The sequence below is a fragment of the Pleurodeles waltl genome, chromosome 7 (assembly GCF_031143425.1).
Source record: "Pleurodeles waltl isolate 20211129_DDA chromosome 7, aPleWal1.hap1.20221129, whole genome shotgun sequence".
NCBI lineage: Eukaryota > Metazoa > Chordata > Amphibia > Caudata > Salamandridae > Pleurodeles > Pleurodeles waltl.
Window position 1 is genome coordinate 528,529,768 of NC_090446.1, and position 14,182 is coordinate 528,543,949.

Below are 14,182 nucleotides of genomic sequence, written 5' to 3' on the forward strand. Positions count from 1 at the left end.
GACAGCTCCATTGATACCTGTTGTTAGAAACATCACTGTATACAAAGGCAGTATTTGGGGAGCAACTAGAGGAGGACACTTGAAACAAGAACCACCACAAACCAGTTCTACATTTCGAGACAGTGGATCCATCACCTTTGCCTAGAAAAGATGTATAAAAGTTGGACCCAAACCACCCCCTTTGCTCCTGTTCCATGTCCTTCATGACCAGGGAAGAGAGTGATTCCCAGAGTGCACAAATGACTGCTTTGCAACCAGGCCTGATGTCTGCCTGATAGCCAGTCTCTCAGAAGTGAGCGGACATCACCTGAAGTCTCCATTTTCCGCTGGAGATGAGAATCTGTTGGCAATGCTTAAAGGCCTGCTTGTTGAGAGAGAACAAATCTGTCTGGCCCTGCAGGAGGAGAGACTGTGCAGAAAGAGTGCAGCCCAGCAAGACCCTAAGGGACTGGGAGATATCCAGAGCTAGCTGACTGCCTGAGAGTGAGCTGGAAGCAACCCATGTTGCAGAGTGTTGCTGGTCTATCACCACTGGTTCCTGTTGGAAATAATTTCACTTTGCTCTGCCTTTGGGCTGATCATGGCTGCAATTGGAGATGCAACAGTCTTTGACCCGGTAGGAGCTGCATATATCATGATCATTGTTTGGCCCGACAGGAGCTGCAATTAACTTTGGCCTGAATGGCACTGCACCTGCCTTTGGCCAAGTCGGGATCGCCTCTGACATGATCATCATTCAAACTGATCTGGTCTGCAACTGCCATCAGTCCAGGTGGGACCACACCTGCGAAGATCCTTGCATCTGCCCAATCAGGGCTCCATCTTCTGACATCAATCTAGGCGGGGCCCACAACATCCCTACTTTCCCAGCAGATAGCTGAGGCTGAGACTGCATCTGGGCCAGAGCTGCTGCATCATAGGACTGAGCCGGGCAGGTGCACAGATTGGTGCAACCCACGATTAGCCTTCCTGGCAGCCTTAGGACCTTGTTGTTCACCCCATCCTCACCCAGAGGAAAGCAGAGCAACTGCTTGAAAGGAGCGAGGAACAATGAGCTACCTGCTGCACTACAAAGATAAGACTTTAGAACAATCATGAACTGGGAGCACATTTGAATGTGGAGAAACTAAGAACTTCATATGTACTTATTTCATGCTCTTACATGACTACAAAAAGGAGGGGCAACCAGGGAAGAGTCACCATGGAGGAATTAGCACTACGGCTCAGTGGGTTTAGTTCCTTGAGGGACAATTGCACCCAAGGACACTTGTACAGTACCCTCACAGGTGCAATAAAAACTATTCTGTGACAAAAGGTCTGCATACACGGAAGTGACTGATTTTTAACCAAATGTTCTTTGAAACTTATTTTACCTATGCTTCAAGAATTGTCAAATTAGACTCAGATACAATGACTATTAAAAAAAGATCACTGGCATAAAACATTAGAAGAAACAAACATATAAGGGAGATATAATAGAGATTATCTGTACATTTCGGACACACTACAAGGGCCCGATTACTCCTTTGGCAGATGGGATACTCCATCAGAAATGTGAGGAATATCCTATAGAACTTGTAAAATGGCAGCCGGGATAGCCATCACGTTTGTGACAGAGTATCCCATCTGCCAAGGTTGTAATCAGGCCCTAAGTCTTTGTCATCAACTGAAAATAAAATGCTACTTAATTTGCACATGCTTATGTGTAAACTTACAAAGTAGAAATCTATCTGCAAAGCAACAGAGGACGGTACAATGGAAGAAGGTACACACAGCATCAGAGTAGGGGAGGGCCACAGCATTGACAAAGGTGGTCAACTCAGTGAAAGGAGCTTAGCTGGATAAGAAATTGAATCCAATAACAGTGATGGAAACCGATTAATCTTAGTACTTTGTTTATGGTATATGGTATTGACCACTTCAATAGTGTCCTGGCCATTAGTGGATTCATAAAGACACCATTAGGTTCGAAAATATACCCAAGTGATTATCTCAATACAGCATTTAAATGTACATTCTTCTTTTTTGGCATACAACATATCATTGCATAACAATTGCAGGATGGATTATATTTGTGATACGGGCATCTTTATGAGTGTAGGAGAGCAGAAAAACGTTCAAATATACTACTAGGAACTTCTCCAAGAAATCTGAAGACACTTTGTTTATGAAGTGAGATATAACCAGGGGAGTCTTGTGGAGGTTAAACAGCATCACTTGGGTTTAGAAAAGCTTGCAGTCTACAGAACACAGTTTAATACTCCCCCCCTTCATTTACTTTGGACATAATTGCAGGTCTGGGAAAGATTTTACTTTGAATAAATATCCGTCATAGCCAGGGTGAAGATAGCTGTCCTTATTTGCGATGGTACTGATTGTCCTGCAATCAATGGGAGTGCTCAATACATTACCATATGAGATTTAGAATGTATTATAAACCAATGTTCTAAGATTTTCTCTAAATCCACTTATGAATACTTAGGGCCTCATTATGACATTAGTGGTCTTTTTGCAAGACCGCCGCGGTGGCAGCCACCAAAAGACTGCCATGGTAGCGGTAATCCAACAGCCATATTAAGAGTGAAACAATGAAACACTGAAGACCGCCAAATACCAGCCACAAATCCGAGACTGCTAGGACACTGGAGGACGGGAAACAGGCAGTTCCACCACCAGCACTGCCAGTCCGACAACTTTCCACCCACCAGATTACGATTCACAAATCATCACAGCAGTTCTGCCATGGCGGAAAACCACTGGCGGTCCAAACCGCCATGCTCAAGAACTCACCTCAGACAGAACACAACACAACACAACTTTGGACAGTTTGAATAACCCACACCTGACACACATACCTGACACACATACACACACCAGGCACACCCACTCACAACACTACATAACACAACCCCACACAACCCACAATCCTTTGTGACAAAAACCACATTCACAGACAGCGAGGACCCACAAACTCATTACTTAGCACATATTCACCAAAGGCACATATACACTTCACACTCAGCACACACCACACAACTGCACGATCAACACTATGCACACATCACAACTGCTCACTAACACCACAACCAAGCACCACACACACCCAAACATCCCCACCCCACCAAGCACCCTACACTGCACCCTGACACACACAACCCCCACCCCAACCCACAACACAACCACCATGTCCGATCAAAAGCACCCACGCTTCACTGACGATGAGTTGAGGGTCATAGTCGATAAACTCGTCAGAGTAGAGACACAACTGTTTGGAGCATGTGTACAGCAAACATCCATTGCCAGGAAAATGGAGTTATGGCAGAGAATAGTCGACAGGTCAACTCAGTGGGCAACCATCCACACACAAGGGAAGACATCAGGAAGAGGTGGAACAACCTATGGGGAAGGTGCGTTCCATGACATCCAGACACCAAATTGCCATGTTGAAGACTAGCGGTGGGTCCCCCAACTCCTCCCCCAGAGTTCACATCGTGGGAGGAAAAGGCCTTGGACATCCTGCATCCAGAGGCCCTGACTGGAATACCCAGAGAACTGGACTCTGGTAAGAAACTAACACTCTCCTGGAACTAAATCGTATGCTCCAGCATGCCTCCTCACCACCCAATTACTCCTATCTTCCACTACACCTCCCACCTAATCACCTAATGCCCCTCTCCTGCATGCCACACTACCACCCAGCCCCAATGCCCACACAGTCCCTGCCAAGTGCACGGATAACACTACCAATCACAATCACTACGACTCCCACAATGGACCTGCCCATCTCCATCAAAACCTGCAATGTGCACCTCACATTACATGTCTTGCATGTATGCCTATTGCACTAGCTACACCAAATGGATGCTGCGACTGAGGACCACTACATGGCATTGACACCAATGCAATGGCACAACACAATGCCAGACAATGCCAAACACAGACACAGCACTGTCACCAAACCTAAGGGCCACTAATCCAGATCAATAACACAGAAATGGAATGTACATGGGCTTGTGGGTAAAAAGGGATACACCATGCACAACATGCACAGACAGGACAAGCAATCTTGCTTACACATACATACCCCACTCCCACTTGGACACTATGCTGCAATGTACAGCCATGCCCAATCACAACTAGCAAGCCTGAATTGCCACATGCTAACAGGGCACACCTGTCATGTGAACCATCACACAGGAACAGAACCCACCCACCGACCTAAAGTTACCAAGCCTGACCAACAACTACACCTATAGAGCATGGTACCTATGTCACAATCCAACATCCACAAACTGTGTTAGCAGTGCTGCACCTGTCATTGCCATTGCTGGGAATCAAGTCAAGCCACTGTATGCATCAGACAAGGACACAACCATTCACAACTCCACCATTTAACCCTCTTTCACTCCATCCACAGGTACCCCTGCCAGTGCCACCATGGAGAGGATACCAGAGAATGCCATCCCTCCTCAGGATGAAGGTCCCAGTGAGGACAACGCCGCTGGATGTCTGGACAGTGACAACCTACCTGGCCCATCCGGGGCCCCTGGTCAGCCTACCACTCCCTGCCTCACCCTGCCACATCAACTCCTCCCCACCCTGTGGCACCAACATCACAGCCAACCCTTTGTCCCCAAAACTGTGTTCCAAGGATTGTTCAATCAATAGTGTGCCCTCAATACAGCGACCTGAGTCAACCCCTCACACCCAAGACAATAAAGGTCCTGCTGACACTGGGAGTGGGCACACCATGCCGGGGCACAGGCACATGGGGCCAAGGGGCGTGGGAGGGAAGCCATATCCCAAGACTTGGGAGCATACAATCAATCCCAGGACAGGATGGGCCAGATCATCAACATGTTGGGGGAAAACCAACCAAAGACTACAGAGGGAATACCACCAGTAGGTCATGCAGCAGTGGCAGGCCGACAATGCCACCATGGCCTCCATGGAGGGGGTGCTCAAGGACATTAACACCACTCTACATGCTTCCTCCACACACTGGCAGGCCCCTTCCACTAGCCAGATCACATCTGAGATCTCAACATCTGTGGCAGCTAGTGGAATAGAGGCCCTGCCAGGGTAACCACAGTCCACAGGCACCCCTCCCTCTGTAGATGAAGAACCCAGCCCCCGCAAACATGGACGTCCATCCAGACATCCGGCCGCAGCAGATGCCAAGAAAAAAACATTGCCAAGAATTAACCCTCTCCTAATGTTTTCTCCCTTGTGTACCACTGAGACACTCTGTTGACTGCTCAATGACATTTCTCCTTTTTCCCATGGCCCTTGGACAATAGGCCTATGCTACCTACAGCTGTGCCACCTACCCTGATGATTTAAACCACCATGATCCCATTCATCCCCTGTGTGACAATGAATGCACAATAAACACTGTAGATCACAGCAAATGCATATGTGTTTTTATTTGTACAAATGCTAAAGTTTGGTCAGCAATATGTTATGTGGGTATGCCCCCCTAAACCAACAGGCAGTGTAATGTACAGCAGACGGGGGCATCCTCTGCAGTCGACACAGAACAACAGACATGTCCCAGGGCAGATGTAAGGGAGTCACTAGTCCAGCACCACACCAGAGCATATCCACTGATCCAACCTGCAAAAAATACCATGACAGAGACTTCCATTAGGATAGTAGGCATGGTGGCACACAAAGCACATATGCAGTTCATAGTTGTCGTGTCCAGTGTTGATTGGCAACTAAACAGGGCACAACAGATGTCACTTATACATGTCACAGGGAATACATCACATAACACTGTAGCTGGTATATGTCATGGGCTAATCTCTACTCTGTAATCAGTTATCAAAGGCTAATGAGCACAAATGCCTCAAGCAATATGTAGATGAGGCAAAGATTCACAGTACACAGTTACTTGCTGGAATGACATGACAACAGGAGAATGCTGAACACAGCATAATACAGGCCTGTCCATAGGAGAAGTGATACTTGAAACCTGCATAGAGTACACATGTTAGAGAATAGACACTGTGACCCTCCACCTTACATGCACCTTACATGCAATCAAGTCACCTCCCACAACACACACATAGGGATAGGAACATATTACACCACCAATGATGAGTCTAATCAGGGAGACCATTGACACCAAACAATGTGGAAATACCACACTTGCAGGTACACACACAATGCTACAGGAAGTACTGATTGATGAGCTCTGTTCTGTAGTCAGCTGCACCTTCCTTATCTACCTCCTCTTCACTTTCTATGGCTGCATCACCAGCCACTGGTCCAGCTGCCTCCTCATCAGCTAGCAATGGTATCTGGCGTCTCAGTGCTAGATTGTGGAGCATGCAGCAGACAACTATGATCTGGCACACCTTTTGGGGAGTGTAGAGGATGGCACCTCCAGACACGTCCAGGGTCCTTAATCTGTCCTTCAGTAGGCCAAATGTTCTTTAAATTACATGCCTCATCCTGCTGTGGGCCTCACTGAAATGAAGTTCCCCTTCCATGGCAGGGTACTTCACTGATGTCAACAGCCAGGTAAGGTTAGGATAGCCAGAGCCACCTATGTGCACATAGGTGGGACCTGTTACAATACAAGTACAAACACAGGGAAATATTGTGATGACAGGTGCCAAAACAGAAACACACATCCAAATGCATACATACCAATGAGCCAAGCCCTCTCTCTCTGTAGATGTGCCAGCACGTGTGGGACATTGCTGTTCATCAGCATGAAGGAGTCATGCACAGATCCTGGAATCTTGCCACACACAACACCTGAACACTGATGGAGTGGTAGTTTTTCCTGTTTCTATACACCTGTTCATTGGCACAAGGAGGGACCAAAGCTATATGGGTGCCATCTATGGCCCTATTACATGAGGGTTGTGTCCCATCTCAGAGACGTCTGCCTTCACATTGGCCAAATCTGCACATTGGGGGAACCTGATGTGGTTATTCAGGTGTTTCAAGAAAGCAAACAGTACATCCTTCAAAACAAGACTGAACATGGGCTGTGACATACCTGATGCCAAGCCCACTGTATTCTGAAAAGAGCCTGTGGCAAGAAACTGACAGGACTTGGACTGTTGGAGGGATGGCATAAGGATTACGTATGGCAAGCAAGAGTTCTGGCTCCCACTGGGTACAAAGATCCATGATGGTGTGATGATTCCGATTATAGGTCTGGATGATATGCCTCTCCTCTAGGGTTGCAAGGTCGACTAGTGGACGGTACACTGGTGCATGTCTCAATCTCCTCCTAGAAGGCCATCTAGGATAGAGAGAAGAGAATGTACAAAGTGAGAAGCACTCCACACATGTTAGTTGAACATGTCCTCATTGCACACACCTAACACTGTGGACATGCCTTGCACTGCTGACACACACTAAATTCGGCATGCTGTGTGACATGGGCACCATCCTTGCTGCACATTGCTGGCCCTGGTCAATAGTTTGTGACTCACATCACTTGTGTAATGCTCCATATCTGGTACACTGAGCTGTCCTGAACTGAGTATCTACGTAGTCATGCTATATACCTATATGGTTACACCACATATGAGGCTCTGAGCATCTGGACATGCACGTCATGTGACAACTGGCCATATGACGTCACTGTGTCATGCATGTCACATGTATAAGCCTAACCATGATGGCACAACATAGGCCTGCTCCAGATTCTGGTAAAAAAACGTGTATGGGCACTTATATTGGTGCAGCATGGCATATGTGCATAAAATGGTAGCCGCCTGCACTGCTGCACAGGACAGTTGGAAGTGACCAAACTCCGCAGGCGTATGTCATCATGGCTGTGCAACTCTCACTGGTTTACATTGCTGCCTATGGGGGACTGGGCCCAATGGTGATCGCTGGCAGCGGTGAGGGTCCTGTACGTGGCGGCTGTGACCGCCATTTTCTGTAGCCTTGCTCACTTGACTCCTGATGCTCTTGCAAGCACAGTGCATGGAGTTAAGGCGTGCAAACCATGACGATGGGTATGTGTGGGCATTTGGTGAGTCTGTGTTTATAGTCAACTGCTGTTGGTATGGTGCCAGTCTACATCATTTTCTCCTTCTGTGTCACCCATGCAGATAAACACCCATCAGAAAAAAGGGATCTGGCGTGCCATCGCCAAGCAAGTGTGGACCTGGGGGTCCAAGGCCGGTGGAGTGCCCATTGTTGCAAGCGGTGGGAGGACCTGAGACGCTGGGCCCAGAAGACCGCGGAGGCCCAGCTGGGGATGTCCTCCCAACGAGGGAGGGGTGCCCGTCGGACCCTGATTCCACTAATGGCCTGCATTTTGGCGGTGGCCTACCCTGAAGTGGATGGGCATTTGAGGGCAGCACAGCAGCCACAAGGGAGTGAGTACTGACTGTATCCTGGAACTTGGCTGACCTGAAATGCCGTTGGGAGCCTCACAGCAGGCAATTTGACATTGTCGTTTATGCTACATATTCATCGTCAATTGGCAATGGGTATTTGACAACCTGGCAGTGTATCTTTAGTAGATGTGTTGCCATGCTGTACTGTCAATGGATGTACATCTCACATTCCCCTTCCTCTCCATGTCTGTAATGCGGATCTGCACTGAGGACATAGGCACATGTCTGACACCATCCTGGCCATGCAATGGATGTGAGTGTTTGGATCACTCTAAGAACTTTATGACCAGCTCCATCCATCTGCATTAGTGGCTCAGAGGTATCAGACGACTCCCATCTATGTTGCCAACCTGTAAATGCTCCTTTTATCACTGGGACTATGTACATAATGTACTGTATCTGGTATGTGGGGCTGCCGATACAGTTCCACAACAGAAATCGCCCTCATGGGACAGGAGTATAGGCCTGATAGCTGACTATGTATATATGAGTGGTCTGCTGACTGTAGGGTGTGTGCAATATGTAGAATATATGTGGCCTGATTGCACAGATCATGCATTCCTAGGAGCTATACTTGTGATGATGTGGCCCTCAAACTTATAGAATGGTTCTAGAGGTGGTAAGTAGCCTGGATGATCCCTAATTTGTCACCATGGTGTGTACGTGGCATGTATGACAAAGCCCTAGCATTTCCTATGCTGCAATGCTGAGTAACTGCCTATATCACATCAAGATGGAAATTTGGGGGCACATCTGATGACCTGTGACTATTACAGCTTGACTTGGGCATTAGCTAGTGGCAGATAATGAGTGGTTTGGGTTTGCATGACACATAGCATGTTGATGTGATTCACAATTTGGATTCAGTCTCCTCAGGCTGCCTTATGTGGTAGTGGGATGTGTAAATAGTGTCCAGTCAGTAGCATTTGTCTCTGTGAGCCTAATGCATGCTAAATTTAGCCCTCTGAGATGTGTGTTGTCTGGCCTCTGTGAAATGTTTTGCCATATGGGGAATGGTGTATGTGAGGCTGGAGTTGTCATGGTGCGTAGTGCAACTGGTGTACCTGCATGTGTAGTGGCATTGGAAGTGGTCCATGATGTTATGTGTGTTCCAGTGGTACCTCTGTAGTGATACTGCACTCAGTGGATGTGTATTGATGTGTTATACGTGGTACATGGCCCATTCTTGGTGCACTTAGCAGTGTGCTACGTAGGGTTATATGTGTTGGGTGTCAGCTGCACTGGCTCTGTGAAACGGTCAGAATGATCACATGGCTATATGTGAATGTTTGGGTGTCTGACTTGTATTGGCTAACTCAGAGTTGTTCCACATCATGACATCACTGTGCTGAGTGGCCAGCCATGTAATGACAGGTTGGTGCAGTGTGGTCTGTGAGTGGAGTTTTCTTCACTGTGATTGACATGTCACAGAGGACATGGACTTTTCAGGTGTTGTTACCGTAGAGGCCTGATGTGTTGTGTTCAGTGAGCTGCACATCCTATGGGTGAAAGGGGTATGGAGAGCTAAGATTTGTATCCAGGCATACTATTGATAGTGCATCCAGGCCATGCTGTGCTGTCCTACTTAGGTATTGATGTAGGTGTGAGGGATGGCATACAGGTGTGGGTGGAAGTGACATGTAAAGATATGATATAGATGACGTTTAATGGCAATTGCCATTGCCTAGCTATGATATGTATTGTCACAAATTAACATGTTTTGCAGTGTCTATTGGAGGTATATGTTGACCCTTTTCCCCTCTATCTGTCTCTCTCCCCCTCCCTCCCTCACTCTTTGTGTGCATCCGCATTGTCTGGCGGAGAAGGGGCACAGGCAAGTGGTGAAGCAGCAGCCCACAGGGCCCAGGAAGCTGGCACCAGCGAGAGCGTGGGACCCAGTGGGACGGAAGGCAAGAGGAGTGCCACAAGGGAGCTCGGATCTACCACCACTTCTTTGGAAATCTCCTGCGGTGGACACTACCTGGCAGTGGCGGACCAATCTGGGACCACCCCAGCACCATCTTTGTCTGCCAACTCCCTTACTAACATCGTCCTCTCAATGATCCCCACCCAGTTGCCCGTGCCTGCTCTCCCGGGAGGGTGGGCATATCCTTCACCACAGGCACCTCTGTCCCTGCTCCAGTCAGCCCTCAGTAAGCAGGCTATTGACCTCCTGAGGTCAATCTCTGTGGGTCAGTTGACCATTGTGAATGCCATCCAGGGACTGGCAGCTCAAGTCCAACATAGCAATGCGTTCCTGGAGGACATTCATGGTGCCATGGCTGGCCTACAGAGATCCTTTCAGGCTCTGGCCTCCACTCTGATGGTAGCCAATGTCCCTTTGTCTTCTGACCCCTCTCCAACTACTTCTACCCAATCCCAAACCCCTCTCCCCATACCCATCCAAAGCACATGTACACACAAGCATACATCCACCTCAACAGACGGGTAGCTCAGACAAACACAAGCACCACAAGACCCACCACGGGCATGCAGACAAGCAACACCCACCTGCAGATACACCAACATCCACTCCATGCACTGACTCCCCAGTGCCCCCCTCCTTCACAGACACTACACCTGCAGCCACCACACCGTCATTGACGGATCCAGCCCCAAGTCCTATCTTAACTACAGTCAGCACAATATCAGACCCGCAGACATCCACCCCAGTCACCACATCCGCACCCACCACAACCACCGACCCCCCCCACATGCAGCACATGTACCGTACCTGCAGACACCACTCCAGCAGACAGTCTCCCATCCACCACGGCATCTCTCTGCACCTCCCCCCTCCCAAGACACCTAAATGCCCGCACTCACCCACCCAACAGACATCCAGCACCCGCAAGCATTCCACGCATGCACCAGCACCCAAGACATCCACCAAGACACATCTCATAACCTCTCCCTCTCCCTCTCCCTCCACTCCCAAACCCTTTTGCCATGACCGCCCCAGTGTGTCTAAGGAACATTTCCTTGCGGAGCTTTCCCTCTTCCCTTCCCCTCTCCCACCCTATGAAACCCCAAAGTGCTCTGTGTCCCTCCCCAAGTCCAGCCCTTCCACCTCCAAGTCCTCCCCTGGTCCCTGCCAGTGCCCATGCCCCTCCCCCTGCCTAGAAGTCTGCCCCTCCCTTGCTCAAGGCCAAGGACCCCTCCTAAGCCCAGATCCAAGCCGAAGGACCCCCCTCCCAAGCCCAAAACCACCCTTTGCCCCCTATCCCTGAGGTGCCTGCCCCCTTGATGCCCCTACCCTGTGGAGGTCATTTCGCAGTCAGGAGTCAAGAAGGAGCACAGTGCAATGCCATTACTGCGTTTTGCACTTTGGACTGGCCAATGGCCCCATTATCGTACATAGTTTTAATTTTATTTGACTGTTTATCATTCTGAATATCTCTGGACCAACCTGGTATTGGGTTTGATAGTAACTTACTTGTCCTGCCTTTCTTTCTACATGGCTGTTTGGTGTTTGTGGACTTTGGTTTGTGTGTGTGTGACATGTGTGTGTGTGTGTGTGTTAGGGTTGTGCTAGCTGTTGTGCATGGCTTGCATGTTGTGTCTGTGGCTCTGCCATATGTCCCACTGTTATTGCTGTGTGTTGTGGGCAGGATATTTTTGTGTTTGTTACATGCATGTATGTGTATTATGTATTGCTTGTGGGCAGATGTGTAATGGTGCTGTTGTGTGCCCTTGTATGGTTGTTGGGTGTGTGGACATGTGTGTGGTAGTAGCTATTTCATATGTGTTGTGTGTGGTGTGTGCGTAGTGTGACATATGCTTCGTTGTATGGCAGTGTGATTGTGTTGATTGGTTGTCTGGTGTTGTTACGTATTGTTGTAAGTATGTGTTGTCATGTGGAGGAGTGCAGTGAGATTGCTTGGCCTGGTGTTTGTGTAGTTGCAGTTGTGGTGTTATTGTGTCACTCAGTGATGTTGTGAATGTTTGTGTCGAACAGTGCCGTGAGTGTGCGTGTTCGTGTGTGTATGGCACGTGTGTGTGTTGCCCATGGTGTGTGTAATACAGGTGTGCGTGTGTGTAGTATGGGTGTGCGTGTGTGTATGTAGGTGTGTGTGTGTCCGAATGTGTGTGTGTCCGAATGGGTGTGTGGTTACATGTGTGTGTGTGGACGTCGCAAGCTGTCCTGGCTGTGTATGTTGTGTGTGCATGGATACTGATGCCTTTCCCTCCAGTGCCCGGTAGGTATATCTACTTACGGTTGTTGTCTTCGTCGTCTTCACTGGTTCCGGAGTCGTTGTGCGAGCAGAAGCAATGGGAAGACTTACAGTTCTAGTTCCATGGCGACTCCGGGCAGGTATGTGTTCCAGAAGGTGAGTGTTTACTTTTATAGCGTTGGTTTACGCCAGGTTTTTGGTGGTGGTGCATGTAGGAAGCTCTGTATATACTATTTCAAAGTAAGAAATAGTGTGCACGGAGTCCAAGGGTTCCCCTTAGAGGTAAGATAGTGGCAAAAGTAGATCATTCTATTGCTCTATTTTGTGGTAGTGTGGTTGAGCAGTAGGCTTATCAGAGGGTAGTGTTAAGCATTTGTTGTACAGGGAGTGCAGAATTATTAGGCAAGTTGTATTTTTGAGGATTAATTTTATTATTGAACAACAACCATGTTCTCAATGAACCCAAAAAACTCATTAATATCAAAACTGAATATTTTTGGAAGTAGTTTTTAGTTTGTTTTTAGTTTTAGCTATGTTAGGGGGATATCTGTGTGTGCAGGTGACTATTACTGTGCATAATTATTAGGCAACTTAACAAAAAAAAATATATACCCATTTCAATTATTTATCATTACCAGTGAAACCAATATAACATCTCAACATTCACAAATATACATTTCTGACATTCAAAAACAAAACAAAAACAAATCAGTGACCAATATAGCCACCTTTCTTTGCAAAGACACTCAAAAGCCTGCCATCCATGGATTCTGTCAGTGTTTTGATCTGTTCACCATCAACATTGCGTGCAGCAGCAACCACAGCCTCCCAGACACTGTTCAGAGAGGTGTACTGTTTTCCCTCCTTGTAAATCTCACATTTGATGATGGACCACAGGTTCTCAATGGGGTTCAGATCAGGTGAACAAGGAGGCCATGTCATTAGATTTCCTTCTTTTATACCCTTTCTTGCCAGCCACGCTGTGGAGTACTTGGACGCGTGTGATGGAGCATTGTCCTGCATGAAAATCATGTTTTTCTTGAAGGATGCAGACTTCTTCCTGTACCACTGCTTGAAGAAGGTGTCTTCCAGGAACTGGCAGTAGGACTGGGAGTTGAGCTTGACTCCATCCTCAACCCGAAAAGGCCCCACAAGCTCATCTTTGATGATACCAGCCCAAACCAGTACTCCACCTCCACCTTGCTGGCGTCTGAGTCGGACTGGAGCTCTCTGCCCTTTACCAATCCAGCCACGGGCCCATCCATCTGGCCCATCAAGACTCACTCTCATTTCATCAGTCCATAAAACCTTAGAAAAATCAGTCTTGAGATATTTCTTGGCCCAGTCTTGACGTTTCAGCTTGTGTGTCTTGTTCAGTGGTGGTCGTCTTTCAGCCTTTCTTACCTTGGCCATTGTCTCTGAGTATTGCACACCTTGTGCTTTTGGGCACTCCAGTGATGTTGCAGCTCTGAAATATGGCCAAACTGGTGGCAAGTGGCATCGTGGCAGCTGCACGCTTGACTTTTCTCAGTTCATGGGCAGTTATTTTGCGCCTTGGTTTTTCCACACGCTTCTTGCGACCCTGTTGACTATTTTGAATGAAACGCTTGATTGTTCGATGATCACGCTTCA